This window comes from Ursus americanus, chromosome 22, assembly GCF_024610735.1.
Source record: "Ursus americanus isolate L20-20 chromosome 22, mUrsAme1.1.p, whole genome shotgun sequence".
Lineage (NCBI taxonomy): Eukaryota > Metazoa > Chordata > Mammalia > Carnivora > Ursidae > Ursus > Ursus americanus.
Window position 1 is genome coordinate 46,245,278 of NC_142148.1, and position 25,536 is coordinate 46,270,813.

General features: G+C 48.9%; 1 long non-coding RNA gene across 2 annotated transcripts; it reads left to right on the plus strand.

Moving 5' to 3' along the window:
- Positions 1 to 604: 604 nt before the first annotated feature.
- On the plus strand, positions 605 to 24,303 carry LOC123779054 (uncharacterized). 2 transcript variants are annotated; one of them, XR_006776066.2, is made up of 3 exons: positions 605 to 791; positions 1,208 to 1,510; positions 22,650 to 24,303. It is a non-coding gene; the product is annotated as an uncharacterized LOC123779054 (long non-coding RNA). The 2 variants fall into 2 exon arrangements; XR_015720971.1 differs by lacking the exon at positions 22,650 to 24,303 and adding an exon at positions 2,378 to 5,046.
- Positions 24,304 to 25,536: the final 1,233 nt, after the last annotated feature.

Sequence of the window (25,536 nt, forward strand, 5' to 3'; positions counted from 1 at the left end):
GATGATGATTATCCTTCTTTAAAGTATGTTACTGCTATTAGACTATATACTTCTAAAGTTTCTTTATCCACTAGAGATATTTTCTGAAATATTTGTAGGAGAGCTATCGACCCCCTGGGATTTGATGCGTGGGGTGCAAGCGAGATGGGATTGGCCATGCAGTTACTGAAGCTGGGTGATGGGCACATGAAGGTCACTGTGCTACTGAGTATTATTGAATTATTCCCTTGACTTCTATATGTGATTGAAAATGTCCAAAATAAAAAGTTAGAATTACAAGGGGAAAATTGGCAAAGGCACAGTCCTTTAAGACTAGAGTTTAAGGGACTAATCGTTTCTTCCCATGAAAACTCTCTCCTACACGTCAACATAGAAAATGAACAGAGAAATCATATTTGCTTCAAAGAGACAGATCTACATGGCCAATGGCACCAGAACACGTCCATTACAAGAAATGAGGCGAGACCGACTCACGGCTGTCATGTGGAATTAGGTGATGACAGTGAAATATTTCTCTCCCTTCCCAGCCTGCTTGGAACTCCTCAGTTTCTGTGTTGTGCAATCATCCTGACTCTGATAACGGCCTGTCAGACAGCTGCATGTCTCTGCAGACTCTCACTTCAGCACGAAGGGCGCTTTTGTTGAAGTAAAAAGGTGTTTGGGAAACATTACGTTTGCTTGGCTTTAGAAGCTGAGTGCTGATTGAAGTGCTCGATTACCTCGATTACCCTGCGGATAAAAACGACCAGAGGCCTGGACAGATGATGGCTGCAGAGGCTGGATGCTGTGAGGTGAGGCCTGGGTCTGGGGCAGGGGGCAGAGGGCAGGGCAAGAATGCAGAATGAGGGTCTCTGTGCTGATTTGGCTCCAGAGCCCTCAAGGGGTGGAGGCTGGCCCGGTCAGCCTGTGGCTTGCAACAGGAGTGGGCCTAGGACATTCAGATTGACGCTGCCCTCCCAGCTTTGTGACCAAACAATAACTTTTACCTCTGATATTATCCAGGCCTGCCGAGGTGTACCCTGGATGCCCCTGCAGTGTGCTGTACTGGCTTGCACACCTCCAGCACCCCTGTCACACCCTTGGAAGCCAGATAACACCTACTCAGAAAGGTTAAGGCAGCACCATTGAGGGGGCCAGGGCGTCAGGCCAGGGCTACTGTAAGACCAGTCATGACTACTCCGGTGATTTCTCTTTTATGTCTTCTTAGCTTCATGACAATGCTGGAAAGGGAGCCCTAAGATCGTCCCATTAACAGATGAGGAGACTGGGCTATGCAGCAACCAGGTGCCTATGCCAAGGTCATGACCGAGGCAGGCTTTGAACTCCAGGCCCTTTGCCTCTTACGCCACCTGGCCCATGACTCCTGGTGTATGAAGCCCAGCAACATGGAAGGGCAGGCAGGGCTGGGGACAAGTCGAAGCACCACACAAGCGACCACACAGGTAGAGATGGATCTGCAAGTATCTTGGCCTGGCCCTGCCCTCAGAGACACCCAGCAAGTTCTCCCAAGGTAAGAGATTCCAGAGAACCTTCAGAGGGGCTTCTCTGCAGAATGTTGTTCAGGAATGCCTGGCCTCCAAGTGCCCAACACTGTGCAAGGCGCTATAAGCCATAGTAATGACCTGCGAACACTCTTGCGAAGGGGTCCTGATAAATGACTAATTACATGCTCTCCAGGGGGGGAAACAGCCCCTACTTATAGCATTTGCCTCTGTCCGCGGTGTAAATACTTCTACTGTGGCTGGTTTCTGTCTGCCTTAATGACACCGACCAGGGAGCAGGGAAGGTATGTGAGGACACACTATCATGGAGCGTTTCCACCTTACAGGTGCAGAACACAGATTGTTGTAAAAATAACCAGACACACGTAAGTTTGAAACAATGGTTACAATTTATTTATTTATGTTTACATAGTTTATTTTTAATAATGACCGTATTTAACAACCAGCTTGCAGGATTTCCCCCAGATTTTACAATCTGCTGCAGGCCCCAGCTCCCTGTGAATGAGGCACACAGCTCTGGAAACCTAGTTGGAAAGGGGAGTAGCATGCGAGCCAGAGGACCCTTAAGGGCTGAGCCTGTTCGGTGCTGGGTGCAGGGGGGTAAACACACACACGTGTGGACTGATGGAGTCTTAGTGCGAGGCCACCGTTAGTTCAACCTCTGCAGATGAGAGTGGGAAAGTACAGAGCTGCCCTTCAGCTCATGGGCTCCAGCTCGAGCCTAATATGGAAGTCGAGGGTGTTCTGCTGGTACAAAGAGAGGGATTGCAGGAAGCTTGTCAAATTGCTCATTCAATTAGAATCAAGGACCAGGAAACGGTGTGAGCCTTGCCTGTCAGTGATTATTTAGAGCACACACAATACATGTCTTTCAGTTTGTCTGCGGGGGCCAGCTTGACCTTGTGGGGGCCCTCGGGTTTTGCTGCCTGCGGACCACCTAAGCAATCGTTTTGCTGCCTGCGGACCACCTAAGCAATCAAACAGAAGCTGTTGCGCCAAGTGGTGACAGGGCTCCTCAGATACCCTGCAAAGCACATGTGTCCTGTGGCTTAGGAACCTCGTCATTGTCTCCGGAGCTGAAGCAGCTGTGGGAGCCAGGGGCTGTGTGGCTCAGGGTGAGTGCGCTGGCCCCTGTTGGCCCCTAGGGACCGGCACTGCTCTAAATCACAGGACATTCACTCTGCATAATTGTTTTCTCGTCACACATCACTTGTTAAGAATCTACTCTCGGAAAGATTATTAAATTAGGAAGCAGGAATGCTGAGTTATCACAAAGCTAATGGTGAGTTTAAAACTTTAGGGGAGACCCACTTGCCTTCAGAGCCTGTCTTCAGTGATACCCAGGTAAGATGTTAGTCAGATCTAACTCCATGATGCTGTGAGAATAGATGTAGCAAAGTATGAACAGGTTTTAAAACTGTGTTGTGTTAAGAGGGAAGAAGGTGGCCCAGGCTCTCGGCTCACAGAGCTGGTCACAGGGACAGTCAGTAGAGGGCCGAGGGGCTTCATGGTAGTTGGAGTCCAGAGTTTTGAGGGATTGTTCCAAATCCCTGGAGAATGGAAATCACCCACCTTTCCCAGATGTAACTGGAACGTGGGCTCACTGCACTGTAGCTGGTCAGTGAATCTCCCCAAATGAATATAAATCCACAACCACACAAGTCTGCTAATACTTCGTAGCTCCTGGACATTATCTGTGACTTCAACTGGTAATTTCTCTTCCAGGTTTAAAGCGAGGTATCTGGAGAATTTTGGAGAACTCTTGCATTTCTGACCCCTTAATTCAGGGCCTTGTGAGAAAATTGGGTCAAAAGAAGACAGAAAGGAGCCTAGAAAATATCATATGATCTTCTGTCATTCCTGCCACTCCAGCCACTAGTGTACCTGCTGGAAAGCCGCCTCACCAGGACAGGCAGAGCCACAGATGCCAGCCACACTAGATGGTCCTCATGATCTGAGGGGAGGGCAGGTTTGGAAAGGCCAGAGCCGACCCAAGTTGGTCTTTATGCTCAAGCGTGTGTGACAGAATTGGGCTCTTGTTTGCATACTCTTCAGTTATAATTTTAAAGCCACTGCCTTTCCCATACCCTCATACCTGAATATTCAATCAGGGGAACACTGAGCACCACTTTGGGAAATTAGGAAGATGTCAACATAAATGGGGTCACCCAGCAGGGACCCCAAGCCAGTGACTGTGTCATTTTCTAAAAAATAAGGCAAAACCAAAACTTTACCAAATCTTCATATTAAATTGACCATAGTGCGTAATTGTAATTTATAAACAAATGCACATGTACTGGGGGGACATGTGAAAAAATGTTCAGGATAACAGATTTTATTCAGAAATGCTCAAAGAGCATAGGTGCAGACATACACTTACGTGCATCAGTAAATTCTACTATGAAAATACCCATGCAAAGCCATTTGTAAACAATCATTTTCCACTCCAGCTGCAAGGAACCTAGAGGTCATTTGCTCTGACCCCTCATTTCACAAAGGCAAAAAATTAGACCCAGAAAGATAAAGTAATTTAACCAAGCTGAAACATCCAATTAGCAGCAGAAGCCAAACTAGAATCCAAGATGTGTGTGGATATGTGCACATGCTTAAAATCACTTATGCTTTTCTACAGATGATCACTTTTTTTTTTTAAGAGAGAGTTAGCATGCCCGTGAGCAAGGGGGAAAGGGGAGGGGCAGAAGGAGAAGGAGAGAATCTCAAGCAGGCCCCAACGTCCAGTAGAGCCCAGCCCAGGGCTTGATCTCACAGACTGAGATCATGAACTGAGCCAAAATCAAGAGCCAGACGCTAAACCGACTGAGCCACCCAGGCGCCCCTACAGATAATTAACTTTTCAGGGAATCTATCCTAAGGGAATAATCTGAATTACAAACCAGTGTTTTGCATTAATCGTTATTGAAATTTAAAAAACAGGGTTTGTATTAACCCAACAATAATATTCTGGTTAAGTAAACTATCATGTAACCACATTATGATTTATTATGCAAAAATTAAATTATGTTCACAAATTGCTTATGCACATAGAGGGGAATGTTTATCCTTTAACATTCGAGGTTTAAGCTTCTTTGCAGAGTGACCTCAGCATGTCTGAAACTGCACCCAAATCCACCATCTGCCACCAGTGACTCTCAGGGTGGTGGCATATGGATGACTTTTTTGTCCCAAATTCTTCTCTGTCTTCTCCAACTTTCTGTGATACATATTACAGTACGTTTTTAAACTGGAAAGAAAATGAGAATTTGTAACTGGAGACGTGTACTGGTGCCTCCTGACCCGGAGTGGTTTGGGGCGACCGTGCCTGTGTTCCAGCTTCTTGTCAGCACCGTGGGCCCTCCTCGGGGCACAGAGGCAGAAGGGGGGTCTCCCGCCTGACCTGGGCTTTTTACTTAGAAAGTCCTCAGTGTTTGTTCTGCACCTAGCACAAGCTTGGCATACAAAGTTGGTTCTGGGGTTCAAAGCCCCATTTTTCTGCAGTTGAAATTCCCACTTTCCTGACTTCTTTTGGTGGGTTCGCCCTGGCACACCTCAGGGACCACCTGTGGCCATGCCCGCTGGTTGTCAGGCAAACATCTATACATGCCTCAGGAGCAGATGGGGCTGCTTGAGACATCTGACCTTGAATTCCTCTTTATTTATTTCCCTAAAGCACCTCGAGATTTCACAAGTTTCGTGACACTCACTGTGACCTCCAATGGGCTTTGAAAGTTCAGCTCACAGGAGAAGGGAGGTGGAAGCAGGGGTGACTCAGGCGGTCCCTCCCCTCCCCTCCCCTCCCCTCCCTTGGCCTCAGGCATTCAGAGGAAACTGGATTTTCTGCCCCCCACACACATGATTTTTCCCTTTAGGGCACATGAGTTTGATATGTGGTAGAAAGCGGCCAGTTCAGACTCCATGGCCACCTGCTGAGCAAACTCCATCCTTTCCTGAGGTCTGGGTGGGCCATGGGAAGCCGGGATAAGCCTCAGTCTCTGCTCTTCACGTTCATTCCTTGGAGGAATTGCTCAGGGCAGGCAATAGGCCCGAGTCACTCATCGGTCATCACGGCATGTTGCATGGTGGGCCCAGGCCGGTGGCTGGAAGGCAAGCCCGGATGCTCATGTCTGCTAAACCAACAGCACTGCCCAAGACACCAGTCTCTTCAGTAATAACCAGCCCTCACTGTGCAGACTGAGGGGGAAAACAGCAAAGGAGTTCTTTTAAGTGCCACGGAAGTTATTTAAAACAACCTTGACCCAAACTACTCTGAAATACTCTGGGAAAATGTGCCTGCTGTGTGTTGTGGAAAACACACCCTGGGTAGCAGCAAAGAGCTGGACAACTCTGGACACACAGTTCTTGATGTGCTCTCCTGGTGCTTCCAGCAACACTGACAAGTTTCCACAAGGTGCCAGGTGCTCCACCAGGTAAACGGGCTCCAGCTAGATTCCAGGTGGATGGGGAGGTAGGTGTGCAGAGAGTAAGACCGGCAGGTGTGGCAATGGCTGTGCTCAGTAGGTTCAATGCAGCATGGACCATGAACTCCATGGTGAGAGAGGATGCAGGCATGCTGTTCCAGGAGCTTGGGAACTGCACTGGATTTGAAAGTTCAGTTGGAGCCAGGCTTTCAGCTCTCAAGGCAACCCAAGTGACAGGAGCAGAGACCCATAGCACCTGCCACATTGTGTTACTGGAAACTTACAAGAGCCTCTGTAGCTCTAAAACCTGCATCATTTATTGTCCTGCACTTTACATATGTTTGTTTGCAGGCTCAGGCATGATCTGGCCCCCACCACCTCTCTGACCTCATCATCCACCCCTTCCTAGCCCCTTTGGCTTCCTGGCTTTTCTTAGAGTACATCAAGCACATACCACCTCAGGGCCTTTGCACCTGCTATTCCCTCTGCCTGGGATTTTCTTTCTCCAGGTATTTTCATAGCTAATGTCATCAGCTCCTGCAGGCGTTTACTCCCTTCACCTATTGAGGGGGGCCTCCCTTCCCCACACTATGGATAGGAATCCCATGACCCCACACTCCTGCTCACAGTCCCCTGCTATATCTTTCTCCATAGCACTTATCACCATATCGAGTCCCCAGGACAGGGGCTTGCCTGCAGTGTTCCTGGCTCATCCTGAGTACCTAGAACAGTAACTGGTGCACACGCCTCCTGGTAAACACATGTTAAATAAATAAACATCTAGGTCATCCCACTCCCCTCTCATCCCCAGCTCTTTTTGATGTCCTGGGCACACAGTAGGAGTTTGATAAGTGTCGACTGATGGACTGGCCACCTTAGCTCAAGATTCTGCAAAAAAATATTAATAATTCCAGTTAAGATAGACAGTTAAAGCTCTTTGTTGAATCTCCGGCTGGTGGCTGGAATGCTGTCGCTGTTTGAAGGACTTGGAGACATGGCTTGTGAGATCCCCAAGAGAAGCAGGACCTGGCATGCAGCCAGGCAAGAGGAATAGTGCAGAGAACAGCCAGGATTGAGATTGGGATTTGAGATTTGTTCGGGGAGTTGTGTTAGGCTGTGAAAGCAAAGCACCATTTCAATGACTTCAGAAAATCGTGCCTAGGTATTACAGCCTTCAGAGAGCTTTCAGTTTTTAAAAATCCAGAATAGTTGTAGTAGGACATCTCACAGAGCACTTAATTCTCCTCCTGCCTTGACCTCCCTCCGCCACTTCTGTCCTAATGAAATCAGATTATGTGCAACCACGAAGAGGACGTGCCATTCCCAGTGTTCAGGGTGGGGCCTCAGGCTGTGTGCAGAAGCCAGCGTGTCCTGCTGCACACAGGCAGGTCGGGCACCAGGGGGCCGAATGGCATTTGCTGAGCACCGACTCTGTGCCACACCCCACTTGCATCTGTGGGAGCATTGCCTCCTTACAACCAGCTGGGCAGTAAGCTTTGCTGTTATCATGTTTACATCCCCATGGCACAAATGAAGAAACTAAGACTTGCTCTGGGAAAGAGACTTCCTTCTCCACATTCACACTCTCAGTGAGTAACAGAGCAGAGAGTCCTTCCTCGCTCCCCTCTGCCATTCCAGAAGCTATTCTGGAAGCTGCTTACCACCTCTTGCCTTTGAGCAGGTGTCCCGAGGTCAACCTTCTCTCTGGTTCCTGGATCAAGGTGAGCTCCTGTGTCTCCTGGTCTAGAGTGCTGGAAGCTAAGGGAAGGGAACTCCCTTGTGTGGCACTGCTCCTTGTCCTTTCTCACCTGCCAAGAGTGTTCCTGCCTGCCATGTTCCTGCAGTGAGGGCACTTCCCCCATGCGGGCTGATTGCTCCAAGGATGGGCACTGACCTAAGCTGGGTCCTTCAGTCTTCAAACCAAGAACACTTCTTATTTATTTATTTATTTATTTATTTATTTATTTATTTATTTTTTATTATTTTTTTTAATCTGAGGGGCCAGGCTCTTTTTGAGCCACTTTTAAAATATATGCCATAGTATTTGGGCTATAGGAGGTCATATTTCCCACCATGTACTTAAATAGGTGCTTCCCCCATCACTGTATGCTTTACTTCTCATGTAACTATCAAACCAAAATATTTACAAGTAAGCTACAAGCAGGACTCAAAAGCCAAAATGGTTTGATTTAATGACATTGACTTAATAGGACAGCAGAGGAACTGTCAACTTGCTAAAATTAAATTTCAACCAACAGCATGCCTGCAAAGGACTCACGGTGCAAGTTCTCGTGAAGGTGGGAATTGGTGTCCTCTCTCCTGCTTGAATCACTGGGAGCACCCCTCTGCCAGTATTGGCTGCAGCCCCATGTGGCCCTCGCTTGGCAAGAAAGCACCACAGAACTGGAAGGACGCCCTCTGGTTTCGCTGGCACCAGGAGAGCAGTCCTGTGTGAGTGTCCCAAAGGAAATGCAGCTCCAAGGGTCCTTAGCAGTTCTGACCTGCGCTGCAGCCTCCAGTCCAGAATTTTTTTTAAAGACTTCATTTATTTGAGAGAGGGGGCGAGAGAGAGAGAGAGAGAGAGAGAGAGAGAGTAAACAGAGGGAGGCAGAGGGAGAGCGAGAAGCAGGCTTCCCACTGAACAGGGACCCCGATGCAGTGCTCGATCCCAGGAGCCTGGGATCATGACCTGAGCCAAAGGCAGATGCTTAACTGACTGAGCCACCCAGGCACCCCTAGAACTAACAGGCTTAACTCCTATTCCTACTTCTGTCTTTTCACCAAAAGCTGGCCCAAGGCAGAAACATTCTTGCAGGAAACAGAACCCAAGACTGAAGTCTCTGAGACATTGATCTAGACTTTTAGATTTCTTAGTAGTTTTGAATTTTTAACCTCAAGCTTTCCCCCAAATACTTGTTATGTCACTTTGGGAGCATTATATTTATTTAATACGGGGGGAAAATTCAAACCAAAAACATCAACTTACCTCTGCTAATTTCCAAACTAAAATAAAGGGTCATCCAAATCAAATAATTCTCCAATAAGTTACTTATGTTGATATTACGAATTTGACTAGAAAACTCAGTTTTCTTTGAAAAATGGCTACATCTTTGCTGTTGTATAAGAGTAATTTCTAGTCATTTCTCCAAAAAGCTTTCTCTCAGAATAAATCTCAAAAACCCTAACTGGGTGAAGGTTCTGCTTTTGAGTTCTCTGACATGGTGATCTTGGCTATGGGATAATTTACGGTCGGGGCCACAGCACTCCTGGGCACCCACATAAACACTGCAGCTTTAAATCCAGGAAAGACATCTTCCATGAAGCACTCCTGGGTTTCTTTGACCTCTGATTATACTTGAAGGAAACAGTATAGTTTACAAAGCAGTGAAGGTTCAGCATGGTCAAGCAAGCCACTCAAGTCATACAGCAAATGGATAGCTTGGGTCAGGATCCAGCTCCAGTCTACTGATTCCAGTGTAATGCTTTTCCCTGAACTAATTGAGAGGCCAGAGTTTACAGAAGCAAGGAGTTTCTTGCACAAGAAGCTGCCATCATTTCCAAAATCCTGCCATGCTGCTGGGTCATCTGGCCGTGCACAGGAGAGGCCAGCTGGTGATTCAGTGCACACCCCACACTGTGGCCACCCCTACACCTGGGTCCCAGGCAGACCTGGTTTCTCTGGCATCAGGAGTCTTCAGCAACTTTCTCTATTTGTATACACATGCATTCCAAGGAAGTAGTTTCTCTGGAATTGCAAACAGTATGGGCTCCGTGGCTTAACAATCTGTTTCAAATCCTAGCTCCACCTCTTGATAGCTGTGTGACATGGGTCAAGTGACTCAAAATGAAGAGGAAAGCATCGGGGGCCACGATGACCCCAGCCATGGGGCCCTCAGTCTTGCTTCGGATGGAAGTAGCTTGGGTTCACTTCCCCCTGTTGTGGATTCCAGTGCCTGTAGGTTAGGTGGAGGGGATCCCAGGAAGCAGCATGAGGGGGTGTGGAGAAGTGAGGTAGGGAAGGGACAAGCCAACACAGATGAGCACATCTAGACCGAGTGTGGAGCATGCCGGAGCTGTCCAGTGATCCAGACCACTTCAAGTTCCGTTGCTGTTGTTTATGCATAACTCACTTATTGGCCCAAGTCTCCTGCTCTGGCCTTGGGCATAGAGCCTTTGTCCAGTCATCCCTCCTACGTGGGCCAGGCACTCAAACAAGGGATACTGGGTTTGTGTGATTTTGAACTGGAAACTTGACCTCTCTGGGGCTAGTTTTCCCACTTGGAAAATAAGGGAGTAGACTCAGATGATCCTCTAATTCCAAAAATTTCAAAGCCTACCTTTCCACTTATGTTCTAAAGCTTTGCTGATGTGCTCTTATAGTGCTTCCCTCCTCAGTAGTGGGGGTCATAGCCGACTTTGAACACCCTGCGTGTCAGTGGTGGGATGAACTTGGTTACGCTTACGTGATCATGTTACGTTTGGGCTGGTGTGTAGACACGTGAATCCATGGGGACGCCTGCCCTGGGGCATACACAATTGAATTGAGCGGGCCACCAACCACAGGCAGGCATGCCTTTCATGTTCTCAACCATGTTGCCACAGGCATTTTCCTGTTCAAGTTTGGCCTTTCCATGTCCCTAGGACGTAAGGGTAGCATAACTGCATTATGTGTTGGATTTGAAGGGAACAGCATTATTTTAATGGTGGTCCTGGGGAATGTTGCAGAAACCATAAGTGAAGGCTTCCATTTGGGCGTCTGTCTGGAGCAAAGTGGAAATGCCTTCACTGCCTGAGCTGGGGTGGTGGGCTGCTGTGAGTCCGAGGGAGTTCCCATTAGGGAATCCGGTATTTTGTGGTCATGGCCTTGCTGATGTCCAGGATTCCGTATGAAAAATAATCACCTGTTGGGCGTGAGCATCTTCCTCAGAGGAAGGGCTGGAACAAGGTCCGAGCCCCCACTGGGCTGTAGAGAGCTCTAGGAGAGAAGGGAAGGGATGCAGAGGATATTGCAGTCTTGCCCCTCAGCACGGCAGCACCAATGCCTCCCAACCACACCTCAGTCCGGACTTTACCACAGGCCGCAGCCCATGGCTTCCAAATAACCACGCCTGAGCCTCACTCAGACTGTGATTTTAAGAATGTTCTCTAGCAGGGCTTGCATCCTATTGTGTGATGTCTTAACACAACCAACATGGTGGAGAAGAAGCAGGTTTTGCCCTGGCATGGGGCCTGCCTGTTTTGCAGCCGTCACTCACCCTCTGGTGGGGTCGTGGGCTGAGTGAGGAGCAGGCAATGTGGTGCCCAAGACAGATCTATGCCTAGCATCTCGAGGCCACATTAGGTGCGAAGGTTGGTGGCCAGGTGAGTACAGAATGTGGAGTGAATGGAGCTTACTTGAGAATTGAAAAGCAGAACGTCTGAAATAAATATGTTATCAGTTTAAGGGGAGAGCAAAGAAGAGGCTCTCATATGGGAGCAGGCCCATGGGAAACGGTGAGCAAGAGGACAGTGAGCAGGGTCCCCAGGAAGACTGACCCCTGAGCCTACTAGGTGTGACGCTTTTTCAGAAAAGCTGCAGCTTGACCCTGGGCAGGAGGGAGCCCCAGATGGCACTGAGTGGAGGTGGACAGCCATGGAGGCCAAGTGAGAGTTTCAGAATAGCTGTCCCATCAAAGGAGGCCCCAGCTTTGACCAAAACAGGGATATGCTCTGGGCCAGCCTAGGAAATGTTGGGAAAAGCAAAAGCAATGTTTAGGTGAGCAGACTCCTCCTGCTCTTCTCCAGGCACCCACCGCCTCTGCTTTGGAAAGATCACCTCCACACTCAGTTATGCTGAAGTGTAAATGACTTGCTATACTTTTGGGGGACTGGGACCAGAATAAGGTAAAAGGCCCCAGCCTAGTGGATGAAATTCTGTAAGTTATTAAAAATGCATCAACGAAGGCCGGTAGAGATAATATTTTAATGCCAGAGACTTCCCCCTCATCCTTCAAATCATACACCACACTATGTATGTATGAAGTTGGCTTTAGGAAGAAACATTCTATGTTGGCACATTAGAAACCCATTCGCAATTTTGCCTCTGAAATTCCTTTTTTCCCAGTCAGGTATTGCTGCCTAACAAACCTCTCCAAGTCTGATATATAAACAACAACATTCACTTTGTTCAAATATGAAATTTGGGCACTCAGTGGAGACCTCTGGTGTCTGCTCCACTGGACTATGATGGGGGCTGGGCTGCAGGGATCCTTCACCAGTGCTGGGCTGGGGGTGCTGGGCATCCCTCCACGTAGTCTCTGGAGCTGGAGCGTGGCAGACTTCCTACAGTCACCCAGGGCTGTTGCTCAGGGCTGCCACCCCAGGCACATGACCCAAGAGGTACAGACAGAATTTCATGTCCTTTCACAACCTAGTCTTGGAAGTGTTGCAGCATCACTTAGCTCCACCACATTTTGTTCACTGAGATGGGCACAAAGGCCCACTTACAGGGCAAGGAGAAGGGACATGGGCTCTGGCTTATGATGGGCAGTGACGAGGAGGAGTCGCTGGAGGAGCATGTGGGACCAGAAATACTGCTGGGGCCAATTTTTGAAAATACCGTCAATCTTTCTCTGCATTGCCAAAAGAAAATTCCGTGGCTTAAATGTTTGTGTTTCCCCAAAATTCATATATTGAAACCTCATCCCCAATGTGAGAGTGTTAGGAGGTAAAACTTCTGGGAGGTGATTAGGTCATGAACCTGGAGCCCTCAGGAATGGGACTAGTGTTCTCATAAAGGAGACCAGAGAGCTCTCTTCCCCCTCCTTCCATGTGAGGATGCAGCTCTCTGGGGAACCCCTCCTAGACTACGGAGCTTGGATCTGCATAGGCTGAAATGCAACCCCATGGCCTCCATCAGAAACTTCCTCTCCTTAATTTCTGGATGCTGAAACAGTCTCTGGAAAGCCGAAGCTAATAAGCAGTAACTATGGAGATAATAAGCCAAATTTCTCAAAATAGTGCTTTTGATATGTGCCAGGGCCCATCCTCTAGTTCTGTTCCGTGGATTTTAATATCCAGCTTCCCTCCACCAATGGGAGAATCTGCAGACTTCGATGACCCAAGTGAGAATCCTAGCTTCAAATGTCAAGTGATAGACACTTGGATGAGACCCCAGGACGCAGGGTGGGAAAGCCAGACAGCATCTCCTCCTGCTATTCATTCCCATTCTCTTCCATTTCACTCTCCATCACCCTGCCAATCTCGTCTTCCTAAAGCACCAGTTCCCCGTCGTTCTTGCCATGTGGATTCAAGAGCAAGCCAAGCTGCTCAAACAAGACTCACAAGGCCAGTGTATCCACCAGAACAAAAGTCCAGTGCTCTCCCACACGACAGTGTGGTCCAGAGGGCCAGGGTGGCGGGCAGTGCTGCTCCATGGGGTCACCTTGGGTCTCAGTCTCCAGGACCCAGGGGCCCTGGGAGTCCTCTGGACACCGAGATGCATCTATCTGGATGTATGCATGTCCTTCCTCACCTCTTCCATCTGCTGAGCTCAGTGCTCCCCACTAGTCACTGCATGCTGAGGTCTCTTTCCCTCCCCTAGAGTCCCGGCTGGCCATGGTGATTGGCCTGGCCAAGAGAATGGCTGAGGTGATGTTAGGGGACTTCCAAGGTGAGGTCTTAGGACCCTACATCCAAATATGGTACATTTTGAGGTACTGGAAGGTAAGACTCCAACATGTGAATTTTTAAGGGGTGGGGGACACCATTTTACCCATAACTGTGTCAATCCCATCTTGGTGTCTGCTTCTCAGAAGAGCAAACCTCTCTCAGATGCTGAAGCTTAAAGTGAAACCAACATCTGCACAGTCCTGGAGGTGGAACAAAGCACCATGTCCCGGATCTTTGGGGGTCATTGCCAAGAAGCTGTGGCTAAACCCAGATTGCAGCCAAAACCAGTCACCCAGTGAATCCCAGGGGAGAGGCCCCAGGTAGGGGCTGAGAAACAGAGAAGGCTGAGAATAACCAAGGCAAACGACAGGGCAAAAGAAGGAAGGACCCTTGAATCAGCTCAGGGCCTGGGCCTGGGATCGCAGATCTAACTAGGGGCCCGCCGTACAGAGAGCAGACAACACGGGTTATCAGGGGGAAGACCAACCTGCCAGGCTACGCTGAGAGGCCTGGCCTTGGTGGGCCCAGGTTTTCGTCTGTAAATGAGGCACCACCAGGGTCACTTTAGGCTGAGAGAATTTTCAGCTTTAGAGCTCCCATGTAAAGTGGACATCAGCTCCTGGGACTGGGTTGCGCGGGGCCCGTGGCTGCTCACGCAGCAGGACGGGACCACAGCTGAGAGGAGGCAGCATTGATTTGCACAGCCACTGGGCTACAGCCTCTCCTTGTCTCCCCAGCCTGGACTGTCCTGCTGCACAGGGCACTGGCCATTTCATCCAGGCATGGGAGAAGCTTCACATACTCATTTATTTATATGATACCTAGATGCCCCTGGACTGCCCGGGGAACAAAGCAGACCAGCCCCCACTTCCCAGCCCTCATCTCATTCCCACTAGCATTTGGGATCAATGTGCCCATTTCAGGCAGAGGCAGGATTAGCAAGAGGACGACAACAAGTCAGTCACACCCAGTGCCAAGAGGAGCACTGTGAGGCAGGAGGAGACAACATGGCAGATGCCAGCAGGCAGACTCCTCGGTAAGATCACATCCTTCCTTCCTGTGCCTGGAACAATAAAGCTGTCTCCATGCTGGGTATATGATCCCAGAAGGCTCATCTGTCAAAGCACTGAGTTCCACAAACTGTGAATGTGTCAGGAGAGAGGGTACCACCCTCGATGGCCTCTGCCCATCATCCCTCCTCCTCCAGAGCCGAGGCTGTGTCTGCATGCACACGCCGACCCAGCGGCCAGCCACCCACCCACAGTAACCCACCAGAGCATGCATGTGGGACAAAGCAGAGCTGGTTTCCCGCTCTATACCTCAAGGCTTTCCCACCTCCCCGGGGTCAAACTCAACTCTTACCTTGCCAACCCACCTGAGGCTGCTCTCCCTCTGGCGTGCCCGTTCACCAAACTGTCCTCTCTCTCCCATTCACCTACTGGCAGCCCAGTCCCTCCACCCTGCATGTTCAATCCTCTCCAGCAGCCCTGTTCCCTTCCTGCCCAGGCCACCTCCATGCTGGCCCAGATGGTGGCCATGGACACCTAATGGGTCACCCCATTCCCCCTTGCCATGTGGCTTGTGTCCCAGCAGCATGCAAAATAGTCCTTTCAAAGTACCTCTCAGATGGCCACACAGCCCTGTGACAAAATTCCCCGGCTTCTCTCACACTTGGGTCAGAATCTCAAGTCCTTTTGATAGCCTCCCTGGGCCACCCCAAGTCCCTTTCCTGCCCCACCCGCCCTCCACTTCCACAGCACACAGGGTCTCCTCATTGTTCCTAGAATCCTCACAGCCTTGCCCCACCACCTCCTGACACAGCCTGGCTCAGCACCTGCCCAAAGGATTCCATCTCCTGCCCCTACACTTCTTTGCTTTCCTACATAGCCCTTATTTTCTCTGCTTACCGTCTGTTGCCATCCTAGAATGAAGACCTCTCAAGGGCCAAGATTTTTGTTCCACCCATGATATTTGCAGCACCCAGAGCTGTCCCCAGCAGGGAGGCACTGGTCAATGCTGTTGGATAGTAAGTTCATTAATGAAGTATATGAGTTAAGAGCACGGAGATGTGGTAGCTTCAGGAGTTGCTCCCAGATGCCCCACGAGGGGTGATGGAAGATGGTCACGGTCTCGTCTCCCTCAGGGCCCCACCAGCAGTGACGGAGGGTGGTCACAGCCTTCTCTCCCCATGCCTGCAGCACACTCGCAAGGAGCTTGAGATCAGACTTGCCCTGCAGTGTCCGTGGCTGTGAACACCAGAGCAGTTGCCATGTGGCCTCACCCTGAGGTCCTCTACCTGCTATGGGATGATGTGAGATCGTAGAGCCTAATGGTCAAGAAAGAATTCTTGAGATTTTTTTTTTTTTTTTTTGGTGCCAACAGGTGATTTTATTATAGCACGGGGACAGGACCCGTGGGCAGAAAGAGCTGCACTAAGGTTGTGAGGAGTGACGGGTTATATACTTTTTCATTAGTGGGAATTAGGGATAGCACAAGTCTCTAAGGAATTTGGAAGCAAGCCTTTCTCAGGACCTTGAGGGGCTAGCTACCATTAAGATAAGGTTACTTTTAGTCCTTAATAAAACATAAGCATTAAGGGACTAAGGCAGCCATGAGTTCCTTGACGAAGGTCACACTCTGCACATTTCAGGTTATCTATCAGTGGGCAGTAAGCTGTAAAGAGATTTAATTTAAGCTACATTCTCTTGCCTTTGTTTCCCTCATCACACCCAGTGGGTGTCTGCCCACCAGCCACTGTGATGGAGTCGGGAGCCAGCCTTCTCTGAGGCCTTCTGCTTGGGGCTTGGCTCAGCCCCCAAGACAATACTCACACAAGGGCCTGGGATCAGTAGAGGCCTCCCCATCACTGAGATGACCCTGAGATGAGTCCCACCCAGTTCCTTAGAGGGACCTGTGGCACCCATCCCAGGAGTAACGTGCTCATTGACACACTTGCACCACATCCTCCCTCTCCAGGCCGGCTTCCCTCACCTGTGCATCTGGGGACCACCTCCCAAGTAAGCTACCTACACCCAAGCCCTTGTCCCAGGATCTGTTTTGTGGGAGGTGGGTTGATGGGTGCTAAGAAACTCCCAGCACTAGGCTATGCCCAGAGTGCGCAGGGCTCCTTGTGGCCTCAGGGTTCTTGGTAGCTCCGACATGAGCCTCTTGTGGGCAGAATTCAGTTGTTTCAACATCAACTCTCTTAGGAAGGTCCCTGCTATGCTGCCATGTTTTGCGACTGTTTGTGAAAGGAAGAAATTCCCAAAGGCTCTTCACCTCCCATGGAACAGGGAGAAGTAAGCGTGCAGGAGTGACAAAACTCAGCTGCACGTTTTCAGCGTGTATCCCTTGGCTAGGAGCACATGGGCGGGCTATGCTCTCTGCTCCACACTGGGCAGCAGGCACAGGGACTGGCATGCAGCCGGCACTCAGGAAACATCGGCTGCTTGAATAGATGAATCCCACCACCTGGAACTGTGGGAGGCAAACTTCTGGCATGATCTATAGAGGCTGATCCTAATTCCTCCCTTCTCTTCGCAGCACTCCCAGACCCTGCCACAGTTAGGGCTCTGTGCCCTCTCACTAGGTGTCCTAGTGTGAACCACTGTGACCTCCCCCCCTCCCCAGGATGCTGTCTTCTCTCAGCTTCCTGGATCTGCTCCTGATTTCCCCCCAACTCCCTGGAGCCCCTTCTCCATCTATCAAGCTGATGGGAGTAACCAGCTGATGGAGAAACAGACACGAGAGCAGCTTTCCCCAAATCCTAGAAGCCAAATTTTCCTCCAGGAAGCAATGGTCTGCCTATTGGTGAAGTGAGTAGGGAGCTGTGGTGGTGCTGGATGTTGGTCCCAGCAGCCCTGGATGCTGCCCTGAGGACAGGGCTTGAAAGGGCTGCACTCAGAGACAGTGAGAGGTAAGGTAAAAAATCCCCACTCCTTCGTGGCCCCTCCCCTTCCTCCCAGCTGAGCACATGGGTGCCCAAGCCCCGTGCCTGCAGAATGGTTGTCATCCCTGTCCTGCTCCTCACCATGACCTCTCCTACATGTCCTTAAGGACAACTCCAGAGATTCTTCCTCCATGATTTCTAAACTCGATGGTAAATATGTCCCCCTTTGGAAACTCAGGACCCTGCTCATTTTCTCCCTCATAATACAATTGCACACGGCAATGTCTAATAACTCTGTTGTATCAGTTAGCAATTGCTGTGTAACAAACCCTCCTAAGACTCCAACAGTGCTCACATATTATTGTAATCTGAATGTCTGAGGGCCAGGGGACATTGGCCAATATCTCACGTGGCTGGGCTCATGTGTGCTTCGACAGGGTCAGAAGCTCTGCTCCAGGCTGTCTGGCTGAGGCCAAATCCAAGGGCACATGTCCATCCTGTGCTTTCTGTCACATCATGTTTACTAACACATCTCTGGCAAAGCCAGTCTCATGGCCAAGCCAGAGGTCAGGAGTCAGGACAGTCACTCTGCCCAGGTGGGAAGGCCCAGCAAAGTCACCTGGCAGAGGGGGTCCAGGGAGGAGTATAGAATTTGGCCAGGAATGCACCCACCACATCTATGAACCTATGGTTCCTTGAGGAGTGGAGACAGTGCAGCTGACCCGCACAGCTTTTTATAATTCGCACTGGGCAGTCACAGACTGTTGGCAAGGCAGGAGTTCTTGTGTTACTTTGTTTTGGTCTGGTCTACTTTTGGTTTCTTGTGTTGTTTTACCATTTTATAGAGGAAGCCACTTACATCCAGAGGGAGAAGGTGTTCTGACCAAGGTCTGTAGCGAGGAGGTGACAGGGCCTTGGAGTTGGGACAGGAGGCTAACCTCTCCCTGGATCTCAGGAGTGTTCCATGTATTCTGATATGCTTTGGTAGCTCGCCAGACATCACAGTGTGGTCCTTGGATGAGTGACCCACAGCTGCCTCAGTGTTGGGAATTCATTGCCAATGATAAATTATGAGCAAGACTTTTTGACGTTGTAGGCTACAATGGGGAAAACACATCTGTGTTTCTATGATAGATTCCAAAGATTTGAATGTTATCTAATTTGATCTGTGTTAACTTTATCTTCAAAACTGGTCTGCAGTGATAAAGTTGTGGAAACGTGTGTGGGGTAGGGGTGGACTGGAGTATTTACAGATAGCTAATGTGCTTGATCTTAGTTGTGTATCTTGTACACAGCTCTACAAGGAAATACCGTGTAACGTGGTCCCCTTGTTAAGTTTCAGCATCTGGCATGCATAGGCCAGAGGCCACTGCTGTTCACTGCTCACACAGCACCCCGCTGGGCACGTCCACCAAGGCGTGTTAAAGACCAGGCAAGGGCTATGCTGTGGCAAGAGCTGTGTGAGGTGCTGGAGGTGCATGTGGTTATTTTCACAAGAAAAAACAAATAACACTAGTTGTGTGCATCTGAAAGTCAGGAACTCATCCATTTCCCCAGCTATCTGGGTGGTTTCAGCTGGGGTGGAAGGTATATGTGTAACTAGCAAATGGTGTTCCAAAGAGGCTGGACATCTGTCTGTACATCCCCACAGCCAGGGAGGAGAGACCTGCTCCCTGGTCTTGACAGCACCTGGGATGGGCAATCTTTCAGTTTGAGCCATGCTTCTGGGTATGCTGGTATCTCACTGTGAATTCCAGTTTGTATTCAGGAAAAACAATAAACGAACTACTTATCTTTAAGAAATGTCAGTCCAGGGGCGCCTGGGTGGCACAGCGGTTAAACATCTGCCTTTGGCTCAGGGCGCGATCCCGGCATTATGGGATCGAGCCCCACATCAGGCTCTTCCGCCATGAGCCTGCTTCTTCCTCTCCCACTCCCCCTGCTTGTGTTCCCTCTCTCGCTGGCTGTCTCTATATCTGTCGAATAAATAAATAAAATCTTAAAAAAAAAAAGAAAAAGAAATGTCAGTCCATTTAGGGTTGAATATTAAACCCCAACTGCAAAAAAAAAAAAAAAACTTGTGTAATCTCTTAATAAAAAAATACAACCGAGTAATTAAAAAAAAAAAACAAAACTTCAGTCCATTAGGGCTACTCTAGCAAAATACCAGACGCGGTGTCAGAGGGAGGCTTATAAACCACAGAAGCTTATTTCTCACAGAGCCAGAGGCTGGAAGTCTGAGGTCAAGTGGCCAGGGTGGTTGGGGGAGGGGCCTCTTCCGGGTCAGAGGCTTCTCCTTGTATCCCCGTATGATGGAAGGGGTTAGGGATCCCTCTGGAGCCTCTTTTACAAGGTACTAAGGGGGCTCCAATGCCAGGGTTCCACCTCATGACCCAAGCACTTCCCAAAGGTCCACCTCCTAAAACTGTCACACTGGTGTTGAGATTTCAATATATGAATGGGGGGGGGCAGGAACATTCAGTCCATAGCACCACTGACACACACACCACCACTTTGGATCTCAAAATCATTACACAGAGTGAAGTATGTCAGAACAGAAGTGCACATGTGCGGGCGCCTGGGTGGCAAAGCGGTTAAGCGTCTGCCTTCGGCTCAGGGCGTGATCCCGGCATTACGGGATCGAGTCCCACATCAGGCTCTTCCGCTGTGAGCCTGCTTCTTCCTCTCCCACTGCTTGTGTTCCCTCTCTAGCTGGCTGTCTCTCTCTGTCGAATAAATAAATTAAAAAAAATCTTTAAAAAAAAAAGAAGAAGTGCACATGTGATTCATTCACATAGAATGAAGACTAATCTCTAATGACTAAACACTGGTCAGTGGTCACATGTGCCTGAAAATGAGAGGGTCTGGTCTCCAAAAGGACGGAGAGATCTTCTGGAGTTGATGAAAATGTTCAGTATCCTGACAGGGCTGGTGGTACCACAGGTGTATGCAGCCATCTGAATTCCCTGAATGATACATTTTAAATGTACACTTTAAATGGATGTAGTTGAAAAATGCCATTGGTATTTTGACTGGGGTGGTGTTGAAAGTATAGATTGCTCTGGGAAGCATAGACATTTTAACAATGTTTATTCTTCCGATCCATGAGCAGGGAATGTTTTTCCATTTTTTGTGTTTCTTCTTCTATTTCTTTCATAAGTGTTCTGTAGTTTCTAGAGTATAGATCCTTTACCTCTTTGGTTAGGTTTATTCCAAGGTATCTTATGGTTTTTGGTGTTATTGTAAATGGAATCAATTCCCTAATTTTTCTTTCTACAGTTACATTGTTAGTGTATAGGAAAGCAACTGATTTCTGTGCATTGATTTTGTATCCTGCCATATTATTGAATTGTTGTATGAGTTCTAGTAATTTGGAGATGGAGTCTTTTGGGTTTTCCACATAAAGCATCATGTCAAGAGCTGGAACAAACAATCCTAAAATTTGTATGGAACCAGAAAAGACCCTGAATCACCAGGGAAATGTTGAAAAAGAAAAACAAAGCTGAGGGCATCATGTTGCCTGATTTCGAACTATGTTACAAAGCTGTGATCACCAAGACAGGATGGTACTGACACAAAAACAGACACATAGATCAATGGAACAGAATAGAGAGCCCAGATATGGATCCTCAACTCTGTGGTTAACTAATCTTTGACAAAGTAGGCAAAAACATCCAGTGGAAAAAAGACAGTCTCTTCAATATATGGTGCTGGGAAAATTGGACAACTATATACAGAAGAATGAAACTCGACCATTCTCTTACACTATACACAAAGATAAACTCTAAGTGGATGAAAGACCTCAATGTAAGATAGAAATCCATCAAAATCCTAGAGGAGAACACAGGCAGTAACCTCTTTGACATCAGCCACAGCAACTTCTTTCAAGACACATCCCCAAAGGCAAGGGAAACAAAAGCAAAAATGAACTTTTGGAACTTCATCAAGACAAAAGTCTTCTGCACAGCAAAGGAAACAGTAAACAAAACAAAGAGACAAACCATGGAATGGGAGAAAATATTTACAAATGATACTACAGATAAAGGGCTGGAATCCAAGATCTATAAAGAACTTCTCAAACTCAACACCCCCCCAAAAAAAATAATCAAGTCAAAAAATGGGCAGAAGACATGAACAGGCACTTCTGCAAAGAAGACATACGAATGGTTAACAGACATGAAAAGATGTTCAACATCATTAGCCATCAGGGAAATTCAAATCAAAACCACAGTGAGATACCACCTTATACGAGTTAGGATGGCAAAAATTAATGAGGCAGGAAGCAACAAATGTTGGAGAGGATGTACAGAAAGGGAAACACTCTTACACTGTTGGTGGCAAAGCAAGTTGGTACAGCCACTTTGGAAAACAGTATGGGGGTTCCTCAAAAAGTTAAAAATAGAGCTACCCTAAGACCCAGCAATCACACTACTAGGTATTTACTCCAAAGATACAGATATAGTGGAAAGAAGGGCCACTGCACCCCAGTGTTCATAGCACCAATGTCCATAATAGCCAAACTGTGGAAGGAGCTGAGATGCCCTTCAACAGATGAATGGATAAAGAAGATGTGGTCCATATGTACAATGGACTATTACTCAGCCATCAGAGAGGATGAATACCCACCATTTGCATCGACATGGGTTGAACTGGAGGGGATTATGCTAAGTGAAATGACTCAAGCAGAGAAAGACAATAATCATATGGTTTCCTTATGTGGAACATAAGGAATAGCAGGGAGGACATTAGGAGAAGTAAGGGGAAAATTAAGGGGGAGGGAAACAGAGGGGGAGACCAACCATCAGAGACTATGGACCACGGGGAAAAACTGAAGGTTTCAGAGGGGAGAGGGGGTGGGGGGGATGGGTTAAGCCCAGTGATGGGTATTAAGGAGGGCATGGATTGCATGGGGCACTGGGTGTTATATGCAAACAATGAATCATGGAACACTACATCAAAAACTAATGAAGTACTGTATGGTGACTAACATAACATAATAATAAAAAATAAATAGTTTATTGACCATCAATTATTTCTCAATAAAGTTGATAAGAAAAAAAACCAACTCTGCTCTAGACACAGAAAGAGCAGTGCCCATCTTCCTATTCTGTAAGCAGACTAATATTAGTGATTATAATAATAATAATAATAAAAATAATGGCAAAAAGCTAACTAGTTCTTATTTTGTCCCAGGCATTGAATATATTTTGTACATGTCACCTCCAGTTCTCCTAGCAACTGATGAGGAAGCCTCTGTTATCAGCCCTGTTGTACAGACTGGGTAAGTGAGGCACAGAGACATCATGTGACTTACCCAAGATCACACAGCTAATTAGCACCAGAGCCAGGATTCAAACACCAGCTTCCAAGCTCTGAATTGGCACTGCTCAATAAATACTCAGAAGACAAGCATTTGAGTCCAGACACTTGGAAGCCTAGGTGGACCCCACCTTCGGATGTACTTCTCTACGTTGGCCCCATCAACTAAGACCACTGCCTGGGATGCGTTTCCTCTTCAGAAAAGCAGGCCCCCTGGTGCAGGTGAACACTGGGGCTCCTCTCTCTCCTCTTCTCTCAGTGAGCTGATCAGGACAGAAGGACAGACGGAAAAACAACACTCACCCTCCACCATGTGGCCGACTGTCTCTCTCACTTGCAGGGGAAGGGTGGGGTTCACCAAGGATGCAAGGGTGGCTGCCCTTTCCCCATGTGATGACCTTGATAGGACTCTGAAAGCTGAGGATGTGGAGTGTCCTTGACTACACTTGCAGCAAAGAAGGACCCCAGTAAGAGTCCCACTGTGTGGTGGGTGCCGGCCCTAGGAGTGGGGCGGTGAACACGAGGACTGGAGACCCTCCTTGTAGCACCCGTTAGGACTGGGTTTCCAGGAGTAGGCCACATACAAGCATCCAGGGGCCATGGAGGGCCCTCTCTGTCCCAGGTGCCCACTGTCTGCCCCTGTCTAGGATGTGTCCCTGAAGTAAGGGTGACCTTGGAAGGCAGAGGTGAGCTTGAAAATTGGAGACAGAAGCAAGGAAGGAGAAGGGCCCTTCTAGGGCCATTCACAGAGGCCAGGTGCCATGGCCTGCAGTCACCCTGCAAACGTAGGGTCTCCATCATTACATCATCCAAAGAAGACACAGTCAACATGTCCCCTGACTGCAGAGAAGCCACTGACTGCCCACAGCCTCCTCAGCCCGTTCAGTTCTCTCCATGCACTGAGCTCCAGCATGGGATATTTTCCTTCTCTACTTTTATAAAATACATACAGGAGGTCGAAGTGTGGGGTTCTCAAAGTGTAGTTTGCCCCAAAATGGACACAGGCTCTAGTTAAAATCCCAGATTTCCATGCCCCATCCTGCCCCCACGCCTGATCTGATTTGAAGGGAAAGTGGGGAGCCCAGAAAGGGGTCTTTGTAACTGACTTCCTGGTGATTCCTCTTCACGTGCCCTTAGGCCACACCTCAGGAGCCAGACTCAGACCATTAGGACCTGGTGGGTCCCGGGGTCTCTGGCTGTGCCGCTCAGACCCTTGCAGGGCCTAAGCTGGGAAGAAGGTAAGGGGGGGGTGGGCAAGAGCAGGGCCCCCCTTCTCACCCCAACCAGATCATGTTGTTTCTGTGTTTTTATACTGGATCTCTGCAGATATTAAGGTAAACAAGTATGAGATTAATGATTTAAAAAATAAAAAGTATGGGGGGCACTTGGGGGGCGCAGTTGTTAAGCGTCTGCCTTCGGCTCAGGGCGTGATCCCAGCGTTCTGGGATTGAGCCCCACATCAGGCTCCTCTGCTAGGAGCCTGCTTCTTCCTCTCCCACTCCCCCTGCTTGTGTTCCCTCTCTGGCTGGCTGTCTCTCTCTGTCAAATAAATAAATAAAATCTTTTTAAAAAGTTTGGAAAAAACAAATCCCATCCAACAGTGTCACTCTGTGGACAAGACACCAAAGCTCAGATGTCAAGGCAGGTGGTGTGGCGGTGAGACATTGGGCATTGTGGGTCATTCTGCAGCCTAGGTATATGGAGCTCACCTTGGAGCCTGAGTCCTGGTCCCTAAAGGGCAGATAACACCGCCTGCCTCAGTGTCAGGGGGTATGTGCACAGTCTGTGTGGCAGGCCTCAGCAGACTCCATTCCAGGCCTTGCCCGCAATCTGGAGACAGCCATTCCCCCCGTTTCTCAGCCCAAGGCTTGGTCCACCGAGTACTGTGGGAAGCAGAAGGAGGCTGAAGATGCAGTCCGCCCTGGAGACACTTCTGCATAACTCAGGGGACAACACGCTGCCTGGCCCTTCTCTAGGCCATGCCGTGGGAGGGCTGATGAGGGCGGGGCAGTGGGCAGGCTTTTTGAGGAGACGAGGCACAGTCTTTCTGAGCAGGGCAAGTTCTTGGGGTGGGATTAGGGAAATATGTGGGGCACAGAGCGTGGGGTGTAGAAGCTTTGGGTCAGCGGAGTTTGGACGCAATTAAGCTTCTCAGCCCATGTTTTAGGTAATGCTGAAGCTGGTCTGTGGACAGAGGATGACACTTGCAGAGTGACCTGTGATCAAGAAGCTCTGACCCAAAGACGCTGGAGATGATGGGTGTCACCTCCCTGTTTGGGGCCCCATCTGCATCCCCTCAGCACTCCTCACCCAGAGTGCCCTGGGCTCCCTGAGGCTAACATCCCTGGCAAGAGTCCTGAGCCAGTGAGAGATGAGGGCCTGGGCACAAATATCCCAACCTTGTCACTGCAACAGAACTTAGGCCCAGCAAGACCGAGCCCCAGGGGTGCTCTGCTCACAGAAGCAGCTGTTCGAGCTCCCTTATGTCCCCACCTCATCCTTTTGCTTCCCAGCAGACACTTCCGGGGTTCGACTTCCAAGCTAACTTACCTCAGGGGAAGCTTAGGGGGTCCCAGCCTGAGACACAGGTCCTCTGTGAGTCAGGCTCATGCCCCAGCCTGCACCCAGCCCAGAGGATGGAATGGGTGCCGATGTGGGATCCATCTTCTCACCCTTCAGGGAATGAGGCCCTTCAACTCACACGCAGGGGAGGGGCAAACATTGTTATCAGCAGAAGTAAAAAGAACTAGGAAGGCAAATG